This window comes from Coregonus lavaretus, assembly GCF_964263955.1.
Source record: "Coregonus lavaretus genome assembly, chromosome: 8".
Classification (NCBI taxonomy): domain Eukaryota; kingdom Metazoa; phylum Chordata; class Actinopteri; order Salmoniformes; family Salmonidae; genus Coregonus; species Coregonus lavaretus.
This window is the reverse complement of record NC_139995.1, coordinates 34,581,456-34,599,280: the sequence shown is the minus strand read 5'-3', so window position 1 is coordinate 34,599,280 and position 17,825 is coordinate 34,581,456. Positions and strand designations below refer to the sequence as shown.

At 41.9% G+C, this 17,825-nt stretch overlaps 1 protein-coding gene across 2 annotated transcripts in view; it reads right to left on the bottom strand.

Moving 5' to 3' along the window:
* The window catches only part of LOC311133467 (retinoic acid receptor gamma-like), an 80,371-nt gene extending 71,423 nt beyond the window's left edge, over positions 1-8,948 (bottom strand). Inside the window, exon 1 of one of the 2 annotated variants that reach the window (XM_084166946.1) lies at positions 8,678-8,948. The gene's annotated coding sequence lies outside the window, so the exon portion shown is untranslated. The remainder of the gene's footprint in view (positions 1-8,677) is intronic. The other variant, XM_084166945.1, reaches the window with a different exon arrangement.
* Positions 8,949-17,825: the final 8,877 nt, after the last annotated feature.

The following is a 17,825-nucleotide window of genomic DNA, read 5'->3' as shown; positions in this document are numbered from 1 at the left end:
TTCGAAATGCAGCAGGACACAAACTGAGAAAGTTCCAAACCCCAATTCCCTCAAATCTACCCAAGCATGATGAATGAGAAGTGTATAAGTACTCCTGAGTGGCGCAGTGGTCTAAGGCACTGCATCGCAGTGCTAACTGTGCCACTAGAGATCCTGGTTCGTATCCAGGATCTCTAGTGGCAGCCGGCCGCGACCGGTAGACTCATGGGCGGCGCACAATTGGCCCAGTGTCTTCCAGGGTAGGGGAGGGAATGGCCGGCAGGGGTGTAGCTCAGTTGATAGAGCATGGCGTTTGCAATGCCAGGGTTGTGGGTTTGATTCCCACGGGGGGCAAGTATAAAAAAAAAAAATGTATTCACTAACTGTAAGTCGCTCTGGATAAGAGCGTCTGCTAAATGACTAAAATTTAAAAAATTTACAAATGTATAAAATCAAGCCGTCTGGATTTTTTAACGGGGCTATTTGTTAAGTGGAGTTATGTAGTCGAAAGACTAAAAAGTATATAACTGTGTGTGTGTGTTTGTTTGTGTGTGTGTGTGTGTTTTCACTCTCTGCAGAACAGAAGTGTTGTCTGTTGTGGCTGAGTTAGCACAGGGTCAAACGGTCCACTTGACTCAGACACCCTGAAGCAGCAGAGTCTGGGTGGAGCTGGAGCTGGATGAATAGCACCCAACTACAGGACAAAAATACCTGCTTTTACAACTACCACCACTCTTTGTACTGTATGTGACACCTGAACTCCACCAGAAATATAAATGACCATGTATTATGAGTGCGAATGGGAAAAAATTCCCTACAAAAACAAACAAGTCTGGAAAACCATTACTTCAACAGGGGTAAGTCGCTCTGGATAAGAGCGTCTGCTAAATGACGTAAATGTAAATGTAAATGTAAATGGGTAATTGGCTAGTGTAATATGGAACATAAATCATGGTGTTCTTGCGAGTATTAACCACAAACCAACCAGGATGTGGTACGTTCACAACACACACTCCAGAATACACACTCTGGGAAGTTTCACACACACAGCTAATCGTACAAACAGACAGATAAACTCGCAAACGCACACACACGCACGGATGCACACGCGCACGCACGCACACACACACACACACAGGGTAAATTACCCACAAACAATATACAATTCAATTAGAGATTATATGCATATATTTGTAATTATGATGTTTCAAAATATAGCTGGCTCTCTAAAACTCATGCTACTCTCGGTCTCGTAACACCAAAATTGTGGTCGAGGCTTGCGAACAATAACTTTAATTTATGAAAGCTATTATGTCGTTGGATTAGCTATAAAATATTGCATAAATATGCATTGAAATGTCCTTTATTACAGAGATATTTGGATACTATTTATGACCAAGATGGTAAGTAAAAAATGAGGTTGCCCTTTTTACGACTTAACTTCTTTGAGGAAAACTAGACTCTTGTACTAACAAATACTGTTGTGTGAATGAAATGTTTTACCTCATGTGAAAGTTCTTTTCATTTTTTATTGTGGAATGTTTTCCCTAATAATCTTTATAAATGATCACCACAGCTCCTCTCTCCTCTAGCCACAGTCATCTTACTGCATCTCTCACTGTCAAACGGATGGATGTTAAAGAAAGAAACATGGGGTTTTGTTTAGGCAGCAGTAACTGCTTCTCACACCACCTCATAATACCGCCTATGGTTTTATACAACCACGCCTATAATGTGTTTCTATACTCTCTTCTATACTTTCCACTGCAAACAATGATTTGAAGCTTAACATAAAAATGACTTGTAGTTTTGTAAAACCACTGTTACTCTTACAATCTTTGTCACAACCTATACAATCCCTTAGTAACCATGTCATAAATTATGGTAATTACAGATACGCCAACAATATTGTTACTCTCCTAATGGTAATCATAGTAGTGACTGCAATAGCAGCACTAATGATGGTAAGGATGATAATAATTATGTTTAAATGAAACGCACAATGGTGCCGTTATGTGGCGTTCACCCCCTCCGGCTGACTCTGGGGTTGCCAGGTTGCGGCTGAGGTCACCCCATGTCACTCCAGGCTATGGATAGAAGTCAGGGGTCATGCCTAATTGAGGCATTTGGTAGGCACCTTTTAGCTCTGCTGAGGTGGGTTTGTGTCTGTCTACCCTAGTGCTGGCGTTACCACCTCTCTTCACCCTCTCTCTACCTCTCTTTTCTCTTCTCTCACTCTTCTTCCCCCCCCCCCCCCCCCCCCCCCCCCCCCCCCTAGTGGATGTTGATCTGAAGGCAGGCCTGAGGCTGGGATTAAAGTAACACACAGACAGAGGGCAGCTTCACTGATACACCAGGTGGCCAGATGATACAACCTGACCCGATGACAATGACCACCATTCAACAGACTTAAACACAGTGTTAAAGAGCCAAACACGGTAAATTCTGAGACATACATTTTGAAGTAAATAGCAGTGTACCCACAAAGTGAAGCAAAGCATTTTTTTAACAAGAAGAAGAATAGACAAACTTGCAGTATAATTATCATTTGGAAAGAGTTAAATATAATGAGTAGCTGCACTGAAGAGAGTTCTTCTTAAACAATGCAGACACAGATGAGCTGTTAAATAGACCGCAAGGCCCTTAGGCAGGTGGTGAAGATGGCCCTGTACATCACTAGGACTGTGCTCCCACCCATCCAGGACATCTACTCAAAACGGTGCCTGAGAAAGGCCTGCAGAATCATCAAGGACCCCACACACCCCAGCCACGAGCTGTTCACTCCCTTAGCGTCATGCAGACGGTATTGGAGCATGAGGTCTGATACCAACAGGCTCACAGACTGTTTTCTATCTACAAGCCATCAGACTGCTGAACACTTGAACTGGACTGACCACCTGCACTGACTCTCTCTTAGTACACATGCACTCACATACGCACACACCCACACAGACATATACACATCCAGACACACACACACACACACACACATACATTCATGCGACACACACATCACAACTGCTGCTACCAGACTCTTATTATGATTGCTAAATACTGCACAATTTAAACACTTGCCCCCCCAATCCCCCCTTCCCCAAAAGACGTGTAAATATTGGACTATAAATTGTGCCTCCCTGTATTATACTTATGCTAACATGTTTATTCTGTTCTACTGAGCCATTTACTTTTCCATTGAAATTTCCATTTATATTTATAGGAAAAAACACAGAGGTCGACAACAGCACCAAAACTTTCAAATAGGCACATGCTCACACCGTTGGGGCCAATACTGGCACACAAGAGGAAAAGAGAAGGAGAGACATTTACATTTTAGAGCAAGTAAAGCTGAACTTTTGCTGTTACCTATTGTTCACTCAAACAAATAAATAAATGTATTATTTAGGTTCAGATGTGTGTGTTTTTTTTTTTTTGGGGGGGGGGCAGTTTGAAAGGGGATGGTATGGACAGACAGGTAGGTAGGTGGGGAGAGAGAGAGAGAGAGAGAGAGAGAGAGAGAGAGAGAGAGAGAGAGAGAGAGAGAGAGATGCTTTGCAAGAAATAGAGAGAGAAGACAGCATTCTGCGCCTGAGGGCCTGAGGGCCTGTCATTCTTGAAAAGCAAAGGGTACAAAGACACAAAGATTGTAATGCAGTTAAAGGAGTTAGGCAGTAATAACCAGCACACAAATACTGAAGATGTGTTGTTTGTGTGTGTGAAAGATGTTACATTTGTTAAACAATGTGTGAGAAAATATTACATAGACACATGCGTGTCCATTTTTATAAATGGGTGTATACTGGGAATATATCTAAAGCGTGTGGCCAGACAGGACCAGAAACGTCAGTCTGTCAGGTCAGGTGAGTTTGGTTATAAAACACAGTGCTGACAGACAAGCTTTCACACACTCGCACACAGACACACACTTGCACGCATACACAGGAGAGGGGAATGAGTTTAAACTACAAAAGTCTACACATTTATACATAAACAAATGCTATACAACGGTTTCCATTTCCAGACTCTCAGAACAGTTGAATACACATAAGAATTAAATCCGTATAGTATATCTAACCAACTAAACTAATCCCCATATGTGAATCAGGGAATGTAGCTAACAAAATCGAGATCATAGAGATGGTAGTCATTGGCGTATAGAATTAAGTTCCCTAAGACACTGATCTAGAGTCAGTTTATCCTTTTCCACCCTGATGGTTAAGGTTTAGAGAGGCTAAGCTGATCCTAGACCTGTTCTTATCCGTTGGGTGCTAGTGGCTGACCTGGGAGTTCGGTGGGACTGAGAGAATTGTTGCTGAGGGCCATTAGTTGACAGTCTCCAGACTTCTTGGGTCTGGGAACATTACAGGGTGATGAAAATCTCTTCAAGTGTTTGAATCTTTAACTTCAAACTCATACCTCCAGCCACACACACACACACACACACACGCACACACGCACGCACGCACACCCACACACACACACACGCACCAACCACACACACACACACGCACCAACCACACACAGAGAGAGCTAACTACACTCTTACACTCAGTGGTGCAATTCACAGTGACTCACACATAAAATATTATACACATGATTGGCACTTCTCATAAATACCAGGATCACTAACACACAAAAACATGACTACTCTGACACATCACATATACAGTGAGGAATGACTGTAGTAAAACTCCACTGACTTCACTCACACAGAGAAAGACATCCAGTCTGAGTAAGTGACACAGAGAGTGGTGGTAGAGAATAAGAGAAAGGGACTCTCCGTGGAGTATATTTAGACACACTCCGACCATGCTGTCTGCCAAGCACTATACACACACTGCTTTTACTAGAGCTGGCCCTCACTCTGGTGGGACATATCAAATCAAATCAAATCAAATTTTATTTGCCACATGCGCCGAATACAACAGGTGTAGACATTACCGTGAAATGCTTACTTACAGCCCTTAACCAACAATGCATTTATTTCTTAATAAAAAAGTAAAATAAAACAACAACAACAAAAAAGTGTTGAGAAAAAAAGAGCAGAAGTAAAATAAAATAACAGTAGGGAGGCTATATACAGGGGGGTACCGGTGCAGAGTCAATGTGCGGGGGCACCGGCTAGTTGAGGTAGTTGAGGTAATATGTACATGTGGGTAGAGTTAAAGTGACTATGCATAAATCATTAACAGAGTAGCAGCAGCAGCAGCGTAAAAAGATGGGGTGGGGGTGCAAATAGTCTGGGTAGCCATGATTAGCTGTTCAGGAGTCTTATGGCTTGGGGGTAGAAGCTGTTGAGAAGCCTTTTGGACCTAGATTTGGTGCTCCGGTACCGCTTGCCGTGCGGTAGCAGAGAGAACAGTCTATGACTAGGGTGGCTGACACCGCCTGGTATAGAGGTCCTGGATGGCAGGAAGCTTGACCCCAGTGATGTACTGGGCCGTACGCACTACCCTCTGTAGTGTCTTGCGGTCGGAGGCCGAGCAGTTGCCATACCAGGCGGTGATGCAACCAGTCAGGATGCTCTCGATGGTGCAGCTGTAGAACATTTTGAGGATCTGAGGACCCATGCCAAATCTTTTCAGTCTCCTAAGGGGGAATAGGCTTTGTCGTGCCCTCTTCACGACTGTCTTGGTGTGTTTGGACCATGATAGTTTGTTGGTGATGTAGACACCAAGGAACTTGAAGCTCTCAACCTGTTCCACTACAGCCCCGTCGATGAGATATGGGGGCGTGCTTAGTCCTCTTTTTTTCCTGTAGTCCACAATCATCTCCTTTGTCTTGGTCACGTTGAGGGAGAGGTTGTTATCATGGCACCACACGGCCAGGTCTCTGACCTCCTCCATATAGGCTGTCTCATCGTTGTCTGTGATCAGGCCTACCACTGTTGTGTCGTCGGCATACTTAATGATGGTGTTGGAGTCGTGCCTGGCCATGCAGTCATGGGTGAACAGCGAGTACAGGAGGGGACTGAGCACGTACCCCTGAGGGGCCCCCGTGTTGAGGATCAGCGTAGCAGATGTGTTGTTACCTACCCTTACCACCTGGGGGCGGCCCGTCAGGAAGTCCAGGATCCAGTTGCAGAGGGAGGTGTTTAGTCCCAGGATCCTTAGCTTAGGGATGAGCTTTGAGGGCACTATGATGTTGAACGCTGAGCTGTAGTCAATGAATAGCATTCTCACGTAGGTGTTCCTCTTGTCCAGGTGGGAAAGGGCAGTGTGGAGTGCAATAGAGATTGCATCATCTGTTGATCTGTTGGGGCATTGAGTTGTGTTGTGTTCATCTCTCCTCCTCATCACTCCATGTCAAGACAGTTACTGGATGTGCTGACTAACATTCCATCAGACATTAGGAAAATAAATCTGGAATAGATTTGTCGGGAGTCCGCTACATTGGCAAGGGGCAGGATAAGCATAGAGCTAAATGCCATAGATCAGCACACCAAGGTCAGCACACTGAGCTGTTGCGTGTTATTGATCAGCATTATATCAAAGCAAGATGGAAGACAACAGCTTAACTACAGCTTTGTCCACAGACAAGATAGTAAAAGTTTTCATTTTAACAAATGAAGTAAACAGTGCAACTAACAGTTTACAGGGTTACAATGTTCATACAGTTTATAACTCAATACTGTATATTTATAATAAAATTGATGGGTACATGTTGTTTTTGCCAAGAATTGTGCACATGCACACTGTATGAGTAGGTCACAAATGTGTGTAAGCAAGTACACGCAAAAGCGTACACACATGTTCACACATGTAAGCGTGTGCACACATACACAGAAGCGTCACACCCTAAGGGGCACAGGGGCAGGTGCCCCCTCAGATTTATCCACTTTCTTTTTCCTTTTTCCTCTTTTTTTTCCCACTCCTATTTTTGATTTGTCAGATTGCTGAATTAATTACTAAACCTCATTTATAAACCCACGTTTTATCATAATTATTTATAAAAAAAATCTATCAGCTGTATTTTGTGGAGGGAGCACACTGCAGAGAAGCATTTTAGTTTCTTACATGTTTTATTTACAGACATCTGAAGAGGTATGCTTAAATATGCAGAAAAATACTTGGTTTAAATGTAATCTGGCACCTTATGATAATATTATGATATTTGTGTATCAATTATGATACCATGATATGTGCCTGTATTGATGATGTGTGTTATGATCCCATGTACTGTGTTGTAATGTGGATGTAATATCCTAGGCATGTTAGTGCAGTACATTGAGATCTATGATTTACATCAGTCAGAATGACACCCTCATGTAAATAACAATTGAACAGGTAAAGAGGTATGCTTAGATAACTTACGCAGAAAAATACATATTTTTATATAGAATTAGGCTCAATGACTCTAGAAACTTCCACCACCTCCTCCTTTCTCATGAACTTCACGCCCCCTCTAAAATAAAGGCTGCATGACACCTCTGCTCATACACACACACACACACACAAACAAAGCAGTGGGCAAAGCAGAGGCCCTATTGTCTGAGTACAGAGTTTGTATGGTGGCTGGCCTTGTCTACTCCTACAGTAGTTACCGCTTAATAGGTCTGTGTTACTGTGCTGTGTGTGACCATAACATGGGGGTGGAAATATACGGACATATAAAGACACATATTATAAAGTAATTGAGATGGAATTACACTGACATATATGTACACATATATAATGACATGGGGAGGAACTATACTGACATATAAGTACACATACTATAAAGACATGGAGGTGCATTACACTGACAAACATTATATGTCCCCATAATATAAAGTTATTGTAGGCCAATGTCATGTGAGAATATTTAAATGGAATGAGGAATCACTTTGATCACTACTGAGACAACAGTTTATGCATACATGAAAGGAATTTGTTTTTTCACATATCGTGTCATGCAACGAATAGGAAACACAGTGTTCATGTCATGCCAGTATGGCACATTGGGAATTTGAGCATGTTTGAAAAGGAAAAGATAGAAGTTGTCATACAATCGGCAACACACACAAGAACACAAAGAACAAACAGAAACCTGAACATATCACACGCACTCACGCATACAATACTGCACATCCACTCACACACATAACAACGGTCAAGCACAAGAGCACAAGAAAGAGGCGATCTTCTTTCCTTCCTTTCCTTTTTTATGTCTTTCTCACTTGTTTTCCTTCCTCTCTCTCTTTAAATCTCTGTTCTCAATTAAAGCTGTCCTCAGGAAACTCAAACTCTCCGCTCGTAGCGTCCCATTCCTCCCAAAACACACACAAACACTGTTTCAATCGTCTCCCCGTTCACACACACACACACTTCCCCAAGAGATACACACACACACACACGCTCTTGTCTCTGTCCTGCACTGACACGTTCTCTTTCTCTTTCCTTCTCTTTCAATCCACAGAAAGAAAGAAATAAAGAAAGAAAGAAAGAAAGAAAGAAAGAAAGAAAGAAAGAAAGAAAGAAAGAAAGAAAGAAAGAAAGAAAGAAAGAAAGAAAGAAAGAAAGAAAGAAAGAAAGAAAGAAAGAAAGAAAGAAAGAAAGAAAGAAAGAAAGAAAGAAAGAAAGAAAGAAAGAAAGAAAGAAAGAAAGAAAGAAAGAAAGAAAGAAAGAAAGAAAGAAAGAAAGAAAGAAAGAAAAAGAAAGAAAGAAGAGGAAAAAAGAGGGATGTTTTGGTCTGTAACGTTCAATCAGAAACCCAAACTCACCGGATCTGAAGTGGGTCTGGTGCACAGATGGACAGATGAAGGAAGAGAGTGAATGGAGAGATGAACAGAGGAGAAGTGTAGTGGAGTTCAGTTCGTCAGTCAGAAGTCCCTCTCAGAGTGAAGATAAAGCATGGCCTGTTGCATTCCGCCTTTCTCTCGCTTTTTCCTTCTCTCGGTCTCTCCCCCTCTCTCACTCTCTTGCTCAGTCACTCACACACTCTCTCTCTCTCCTTGCTCTCTCTCTCTCTGCTTGCTCGCTCTCTCCCCCACTGAAATCATTATGCACTTTGATTCACAAACCCTGCCTCTGTCACGTGATCCAACACTTCAAATATACAGCACATTTTTTACAAGCCACAGAATGCCTGAAGGGATGGAAAATAGGGTCCAGAAAGCTTAGGTTTCAGCTTCTCAGCCCCCCTCCTCTCACTTTCCTTATCCCTCTCTCTCCCTCTTTCTTTGTCTCTCACTCTCTCCCTTCACTCTCCGTCCTACACTTTTGGACTGTCAGTTACCTAACTATTCTTGGATGATTCATTTCCTTGACTGTTCCCATACCTCCCTTTATGCATTTTCCTTTAAAAACAAATTACTGTCCACCCAACTTTGTACATGTGCGTGCATGCATGTGAATGTACAGTCGTGGTCAAAAGTTTTGAGAATGCCAATTTGTTCGTTTTTCTTCTCAGTCCCAACATGCTGTCGTGTTCTATGTTCCTAAGTTCTATTTTCATTTAAAGTCATACACACACCAGACCAGCTCCAGCCATTTGTATGACTAATGAAGCCATCCATCAAAAGTGACAATTCACAATATGAGTGAGCAGCCTGTGGGCAAAGCAGAGGCCCTATTGTCTGAGTACAGAGTGTGTGTGGTGGCTGGCTGGCAAACACACACATGCCTCACACATATGCTCTGAAACAGTCATTACCTAGCAGACATACAGACATACACAAACACACACGCAGCAGAAGGCTGTGCACCTTTGGGGATATCCGTATCAATCCTTGGTGTTTGCTTAATGTTTACCATGCCTGAACTGTGGGACTGGGGCCAATGATCTGGGAGCCCAAGAGGGGCTTGAGCCACGGACCACTGAACACACTATTGTGACTAAATCTCCCCAATCACACTGAAATACACTCACTCTGACTCAATAGCACAGGTCATTTACATAGTGACAACAATAATACCGATACCATATTAAATATTACATTTTTTTTGTTATTATTTAACAAGAATAACAAATATATAAGTCTGGCTACTTTAATCTACAAATTAAATAGTGAAAAGTATTTATCCTAAATGTCCTAAAGATCTATTTGCTAAGGAATAACAGCTTTTGTTTGTAATAACTCTACTGTATTCTTAAAAAGCATCAGTAGGGCAAACTCTTAACTAACACACAGTAAACCAATAAGAAGTGTGACTAAACTAAATGTAATAATAAACACTAATCACTTAACCCTATTACTGTAAAGCTAAGCTGATACAAGCAGTGAAACTACTGAATTTGGAGATGTGAAGGATTGTGGGAGTACTGTAAACATCTGTCTGTTGGAATGAACCACTGGTTGAGCACTGTCAATGAATGGCTTAGAGGAAAATGGAATGAACGGAATGAAGGTGAAATAGACAACCCAAGGGGGGGAAAACATTTCATATTACATTCGTTGTCCTTTTAGAGTGAAGGATACTTATTTTTTCCCTTTTCTGTCTTTTTCGTTCAGTTTAGGAGAAATATCCAGGTTTTCACAAGAAAAAACAATCTTATGCAATGTGTTCTTTGCACTAACGTGCAGTGTAAATGGCTAGTCTGTTTGTACAGTAAATGGTTTTCTCCACTAACTGTGTTCTCCTCTAACTTGTTCCTTTCACAGGTTTTCAGACTCAGAGGAACTGATACCATGGGTTAATTACACCCCCCTATTCCCGAACCCCCGAACCCCCTAACCTCCTGAACCCCCATCACCCTTACCTCAGCCCCTTACCCTGCTATCCCCTTTCAGCCTCAATCCCACACACACATGCAAACACACCCACACACACACACACACACACACATACACACACACACACACACACACACTAGAGACTACACATGAACACACATCTGACAACACCAAAAACACACACACACGTACTGTGCGTAACACACTTTGATTTGTAAAGGACAATGGGTTCATTCTACGCTGGTTTCCATACTTTTAACTCCATTTCTGTAGAAGCCTGCTCTGTTCCTCCTCCAGGATTTTCCTAGGCAAATCAGCAGTGTGGTTTTCTGGTAAGGAAGCGTTTGATGGAGGTACAATTAAACCAGTCATTACATCAAGCCCTGCCCCAGAGGACCCAAGCCTGCCTGCCTAAATGCCTGCCTGCCTGCCTGCCTGTCTGCCTGTCTGTCTGTGTGTGTGTATGTATGTCTGTCTGTCTGCCTGTCTGTCTGTCTGTGTGTATGTCGCCTGTCTGTCTGCCTGCCTGCCTGCCTGTCTTTCTGTCTGTCTCTCTGCCTACCTGCCTGCCTATCTGTCTGTCTGCCTTACAATGAGACAACCAGTCTGAAACAGGCTGAACAGACAAACTAACTCTAGCAGACTGGTTCAGACAGCTGGTAACTGACCAGGGCCCGGTTTCCCGATAGCGGTGGAACTTACAATTAACAGTGTTTTAACGATGCATCTTTCCTACAACGGCCAAAGATGTAACATGCATTTCCCAAAACACCACGCAGAGAGAATGGTCGCTAAGTGCGTCGTTGGAGCGGGTGTCGATACTGATAGGATTGAAAGAAAGGAAGTGCTGCTCTCAGATCAGCTTTCTCCATTCAAATCTTACCTTAACATTATAATTATTTCTCAATACTGACGACTGATCAGCTCCTAGAGAGATATTACCACCTACGGCTGCAAATATTGAGGTGGCTTGTTCTAATGCTTACCCAATAAAAATGCACTAAATCACAGATTTGGCACATCATTGTGGAAATGTTAGGCCACATATCATGAAATATATTGAGACAAATTGCAGACAGTAGCCTACAAGTAGCAAAATAGAACTCAATTGATTGAACATGAAATGTATTTCAATATGATTGAAATAGGCCTATAGCCTACTGTTTATATTTTAATGGTCATCTCGGTTTTCATTTGAAGCATATTTTTATACGTCACTTGTTTGTTTCAATTGCAAAGACATTGGCAACTTTCTATTTGTAGTCAACTTTGTTCAGAAGTTATCGATTATCACAGAGAGACGGATAAATCATGTGATTCTATGTTTAGAGGAGATCTTGATATCTGTGTATAAAGTGACGCGGAAGGGCAAAAAATCATCTAACGCACTTACAGTGCCTTGCAAAATGATTCATACCCTTTGGATTTCTTCACATTTTATTGTGTTACAAAGTGGGATGTTTTGTCAACAACCTGCACAAAATACTCAACTTGGAAGAACATGTTTTACTTTTTTAAAGATTAATAGAAATTAAATAACTAAAATACAATTGTTTCATAAGTATTTAGCTCCCTGAGTCAATGCACGTTAGAAACACCTTTGGCAGCAATTACAGCTGTGAGTCTTCTTGGGTCTCTAAAATCTTTACACACCTGGATGTGCAATATTAGCCCATTATTATTTTCATAATTCTTCAAGCTCTGTCAAGATGGGGTCATGGCTAAACAGCAATTTTTGCCATAGATTTTTAAGCAGATCTAAGTCAAAACTGTAACTTGGCCACTCAAGAACATTAGTCTTCTTGGTAAGCAACTCCGGTGTAGATTTGGCCTTGTGTTGTAGGTTACTGTCCTGCTGAAAGGTGAATTCCTCTCCCAGTGTCTGGTGGAAAGCAGACTGATGCAGGTTTTCCTCTAGGAGTTTCCCTGTGCTTAGCTCCATCCCATTTCATTTTCTCTGAAAAACTCCCCAGTATTTGCCAATGTCAAGCACACCCAAACCATGATGCAGCCACCACCATGTTCGAAAATAAGGTGGCTGTTACTCAGTGATGTGCTGTGTTGGATTTGCTCCAAACATAAGGCTTTGCATTTAGGCCAAAAAGTGCATTCCTTTTCCGTGTTTCTTTGCAGTATATTTTTATTCTGTATATTTTCAGTCTTCTTTTCATTCTGTCAACTCTGTAACTGGCCTCATTGTAGCATCCCTGAGCAGTTTCATTCCTGTCCTGCAGGACAGTTCAGAAGGATGACTGTATCTTTGATGTGTCTGGGTGGTTTAATACATAATCCACAGCATAATTATTAATTTGACCATTCTTAAAGAGATATTCAATGTCTGATTTATAATTGTTACCCATCTAGGAAATAAAGTTAGCTTGGGCTAAGACTGACTGATTCTATGTCTGATTGGCAGTCCATCAGACATTTGAGAAATAGATGTCTGTCTCTGGTTAGAAAAGCAAAATCAACATATTTCTTGAATTGTGTATCAGAGAGTGGTGGTAATCCAGCTAACTTCTGGAAAATGGTCAAATCTTTTAAATAAAACTCCACCCCCTCATTGCCCTAGCAGGTTCTGACAGCCTCTGGTCCCATACTAGACAACATTTGTGATGCTTTTAATGACCATTTTCCTTCAGCTGGCCACCTGTTTCAAATCAAATCAAATCAAATCAAATTGTATTGGTCACATGCGCCGAATACAACAGGTGCAGACATTACAGTGAAATGCTTACTTACAGCCCTTAACCAACAGTGCATTTATTTTAAACAAAAAAAAGTAAAAATAAAACAACAACAAAAAAAGTGTTGAGAAAAAAAGAGCAGAAGTAAAATAAAATAACAGTAGGGAGGCTATATATACAGGGGGGTACCGTTGCAGAGTCAATGTGCGGGGGCACCGGCTAGTTGAGGTAGTTGAGGTAATATGTACATGTGGGTAGAGTTAAAGTGGCTATGCATAAATACTTAACAGAGTAGCAGCAGCGTAAAAAGGATGGGGTGGGGGGGCAGTGCAAATAGTCCGGGTAGCCATGATTAGCTGTTCAGGAGTCTTATGGCTTGGGGGTAGAAGCTGTTGAGAAGTCTTTTGGACCTAGACTTGGCACTCCGGTACCGCTTGCCGTGCGGTAGCAGAGAGAACAGTCTATGACTAGGGTGGCTGGAGTCTTTGACAATTTTGAGGGCCTTCCTCTGACACCGCCTGGTATAGAGGTCCTGAATGGCAGGGAGCTTTGCCCCAGTGATGTACTTGGATATTCTCTGAAAATTCATCTCATTCTACTAGAGGGAGTCCTCTAGTCACCTCAGCCACTACGCTTAAACCTTTCGTTTTATCACAGGTGACAGTTTTAATATTCATCACTGCATCCTGTATCAAAAGCTTGGCTGTTCCTCATTAAAGTCCCATAGATCACTTCACTATTCCCTTTTTGTTTACAAAGCTCTACTACACAAGCTTCTGACTTACCTAACTTCATTGTTGAAGTATAAAACATGAGTTACCAAACCTGTTCACAGGGTTGGTTAACTCTTGAGGTTCCTCAGGTCTCCACCGAATTAGATAAATCCTCTTTTAGTTTTACTGCACCTCACTGCTGGAACAATTTGCAGACCTCATTACAATTAGACGTTCTGGTGCTGCTTGGGCAGTTTAGGGTGTTAATTGAGGTCTGCAAATTGTTCCAGCAGTGAGGCGCATTAAAACTAAAAGCGGATTTACCTAATTCGGTGGAGACCCGAGGAACCTCAAGAGGTGAGGTCTCTCAACTGTTTTTCATATATTTTGTGTTTTGTATTGATTGCTGTTTTGTTTGACATTGTATTGGTTGTTGTATTGATGTGATCAGGGTAGCCTTGGGAATGAGACCATGGTCTCAATGGGTTTTCCCTGAAGCTCCCTGGTCTTTGTAGTTGAATCTGTGCATGAAATTCAATACTTGACCAAGGGACCTTACAGATGTTGTATGTATGGGGGACAGAGGATGGGTTAATCATTAAAAAATAATCTCAACCCCTATTATTTCGCACAGAGTGAGTCCATCTAAGTTATTATGTGATTTGTTAAGCCAAATTTGACTCCTGAACTAATTTAGGCTTGCCTGAACATAGGGGCTGAATACTTATGCAATGACTATATTTTAGTTATCACATGTTTAATTTTTATTTTGAGTAGATTGTTGACCATAAATATCAATTAAATACATTTTTATCACACTTTGTAACACAATAAAATGTGAAGAAATCCAAGGGGTATGAATACTTTTGCAAGGCACTGTAGCTGTTCTACGAGTGGTCTGAGGCAGGCGTTAGAGCATTTTCAAGTGTAACGTTAATAACTATGGTTTTGGGAAACAAATTAGAGATTTAACGATGCTCCTACGAAGGTTCTAACAATGAACTTAGCCTAAGACTGAAACTAACTCTAGCAGACTGTTACAGATGGCTGGTAACTGACCAGCATATGAAATGAAGACTGAAACTTACTGTAGCAGACTGTTACATACTGCTGGTAACAGCCCAGCTAGCACATAACGTTCTGAGAACCATATGTTTTTTAGCACTTGGTGAGAGCTTGGTTGTCCTATGGTTATTTTGCATACAACCTTCCCACAACATTCTGGGAATGGTGCAGGATACCCAGCTAGCACATAATGTTCTGAAAACCATATGTTTCTTAGGTGGGAATTTCAGTACTTCAGCATAATGTTTCCTACAGGTTTCCTCATGGTTCTATTTAAAGTAATGTTCTCAAATTGTTCCGAGAACGTTAAGAAACAACGTTCTTCTGTGGGAATGTCAGTACTTTAGCATAACGTTTTCTACAGGCTTCCTCATGGTTATATTTAAAGTCATTTTGCATCATATGATGCTGCATTTTGCTGACATGCAAAACATTTTGGGACTATATCAACAATGGACTAATGAAATTTGAGCGTAATTATTTCTATATAACCTACACTTTCTCGTTCAGAACGTCTAATGTGAGTGGGACAGTGTGACTTCATGACAATGATCAGGAGCAGCTGCTCACCGATTTGACAGCTCCAACGCAGATCCACCTCCGACACCGACAAAACATCAGCTATGCAGGTGTCAGCTAACGCCAGTTAAAGCTTGATCTGATTGAATCTAGGCCTAGAATGAACAGCTTTGTATGAGTTAAAAAAACATGGCATGCTAGCTCCATCCTGGTGGCACAGTGGACTAATTTCATGGATAGAGAACAGAAGATCATAGGTTTGACAATCACTGATGCCGTGCCACAATAAAAAAGAAATGTGTTTGCATGATTAATGCCTAAGCAACTTAATTTCCATGTGTCCTATCTGTGCAAAACAGTTAACCTAAGCTAACAGTGTTATTAAAAGTCTTATTGAAACATGTTCTCAGAACGTTATTTAATTACCTTCAAATAACCTATAATTTCTGTTCTCAGGATGTTAATGAAAGCTCCCAGGAAAACTTTCAGGGAACCATAGTAAAACTTTCTCACAACCTTCCTGCAACCTAAAAATGGACTTTCCCAGAACAGGTTAAATGTTTTATTCCGTTTAAATAACATTCCATTTTACCGGTCAAGAAACTGATGGCTTCGTTCCCAGAACCAAAAACACATGTTCCCACAACTTCTAAGGAAGCAAATGTGCTAGCTGAGATACCAGCATATCAAATGATGACTGACACTAACTCTAGCAGACCGCTGGTAACTGACCAGCATATGTGTGTGTGCGTGTGTGTGTGTGTGTGTGTATGTGTGTGTGTGTGTGTGTGTGTGTGTCTGTGTGTGTGTGTGTGTGTGTGTGTGTGTGTGTGTGTGTGTGTGTGTGTGTGTGTGTGTGTGTGTGTGTGTTTGTGTGTGAGCATATTACTGTCTGTGGGGCAGTAGCATCAGGGAGGTTAAAGGTTAGTAGTGTTTGTGTTTCAGTGTCAGTGAAGTGTGCGAAGAGCAGGGGGAGTAGATTTATGGGTTGAGTGTCTGTCTTTCTATCTGTCTGTGTGTGTGTGTGTGTGTGTGTGTGTGTGTGTGTGTGTGTGTGTGTGTGTGTACGCGTGTGTGTGTGCGTGTGTGTGCGCGTGTCCGTGTGTGTGCGTGTGTGTGTGTACACGCGGAAAGGGGATAGGGAAATATAGATTTAGCTATTATCTGTCTTTAATACCTAATTCTGTTGACTGCATACACACACCCAAACACACTCAACCCATACATCTACTCCCCCTCCCCCCTGTTCTTCGCACAATTCACTGACACACACACACACACCTTACCATCCCCCTCTGTTCGCTATCCACAACTATTCACCAAGTTTCCGTTTCCTTGATCAGGTTGGTTTCTGTCTAATGGTGTGATTGTGTTGTATTGTATTTTGCACTTCGTGTGGACCCCAGCAAGATTAGCTGTTGCCAAAGAAACAAAGAAACAATAAATAAATTGACTTAAGTGTATTATGTACATCTGCTACAGGCTGTGAGAGAAAGAGAGGAACAAAAGAGGGATTGGGTGATGATGGAACGTGAGAAGAATAGGGGGAGGGCCTGGATATTGTAAAAAAAGGTGAAAGGCATTACAGCTGTGTTTGTTCCAGGTAAAGGAAGACAGCAGAGAAACAAGAAGAAGAAGGCAGAAGCTGAGAGAGAACTGGAAATAAGGCAAAAGAAAGTAGAAAGAGAGGGAGCGCATGAGTGACTTTTTGGAGAACTTAACAATGGGCCCCATTTGGACGCGAGCAGTGGAGAAACCACAGAAGGGTGTGAGCCCCAGGCTGGAAAGAGGGAGGGAGGGAGGGAGGTGTAGACGGCAGGTTTTAATCAGCAGCAGGCTGTTGGTAATGAGATCACTATCCCGCTGCTCTCAGATTGATGTCATGTGAAGCTCTGAGAGGCATGCCGAGGACAACAGACATGCACACAAATACACACACACAAACAAATAAACACATACACACACGAATAGAAACACCCACGTCCACAGATATGCAAACACTCTTGCACCAGTATATGCACTCATGTGCGTGCACACACACACACATGCTAAACACACACACTTTTACTAACCACTGTTAGCCTTTGTTTTCAACTCTTAGCGGGTATATTAAGTGTTGGAAACCAGAACCAACACAAACAAATACAAACAAGCACACCCCCACACATAAATACACTTGAACTCCCTCACACAGATACACACAGCCGCACA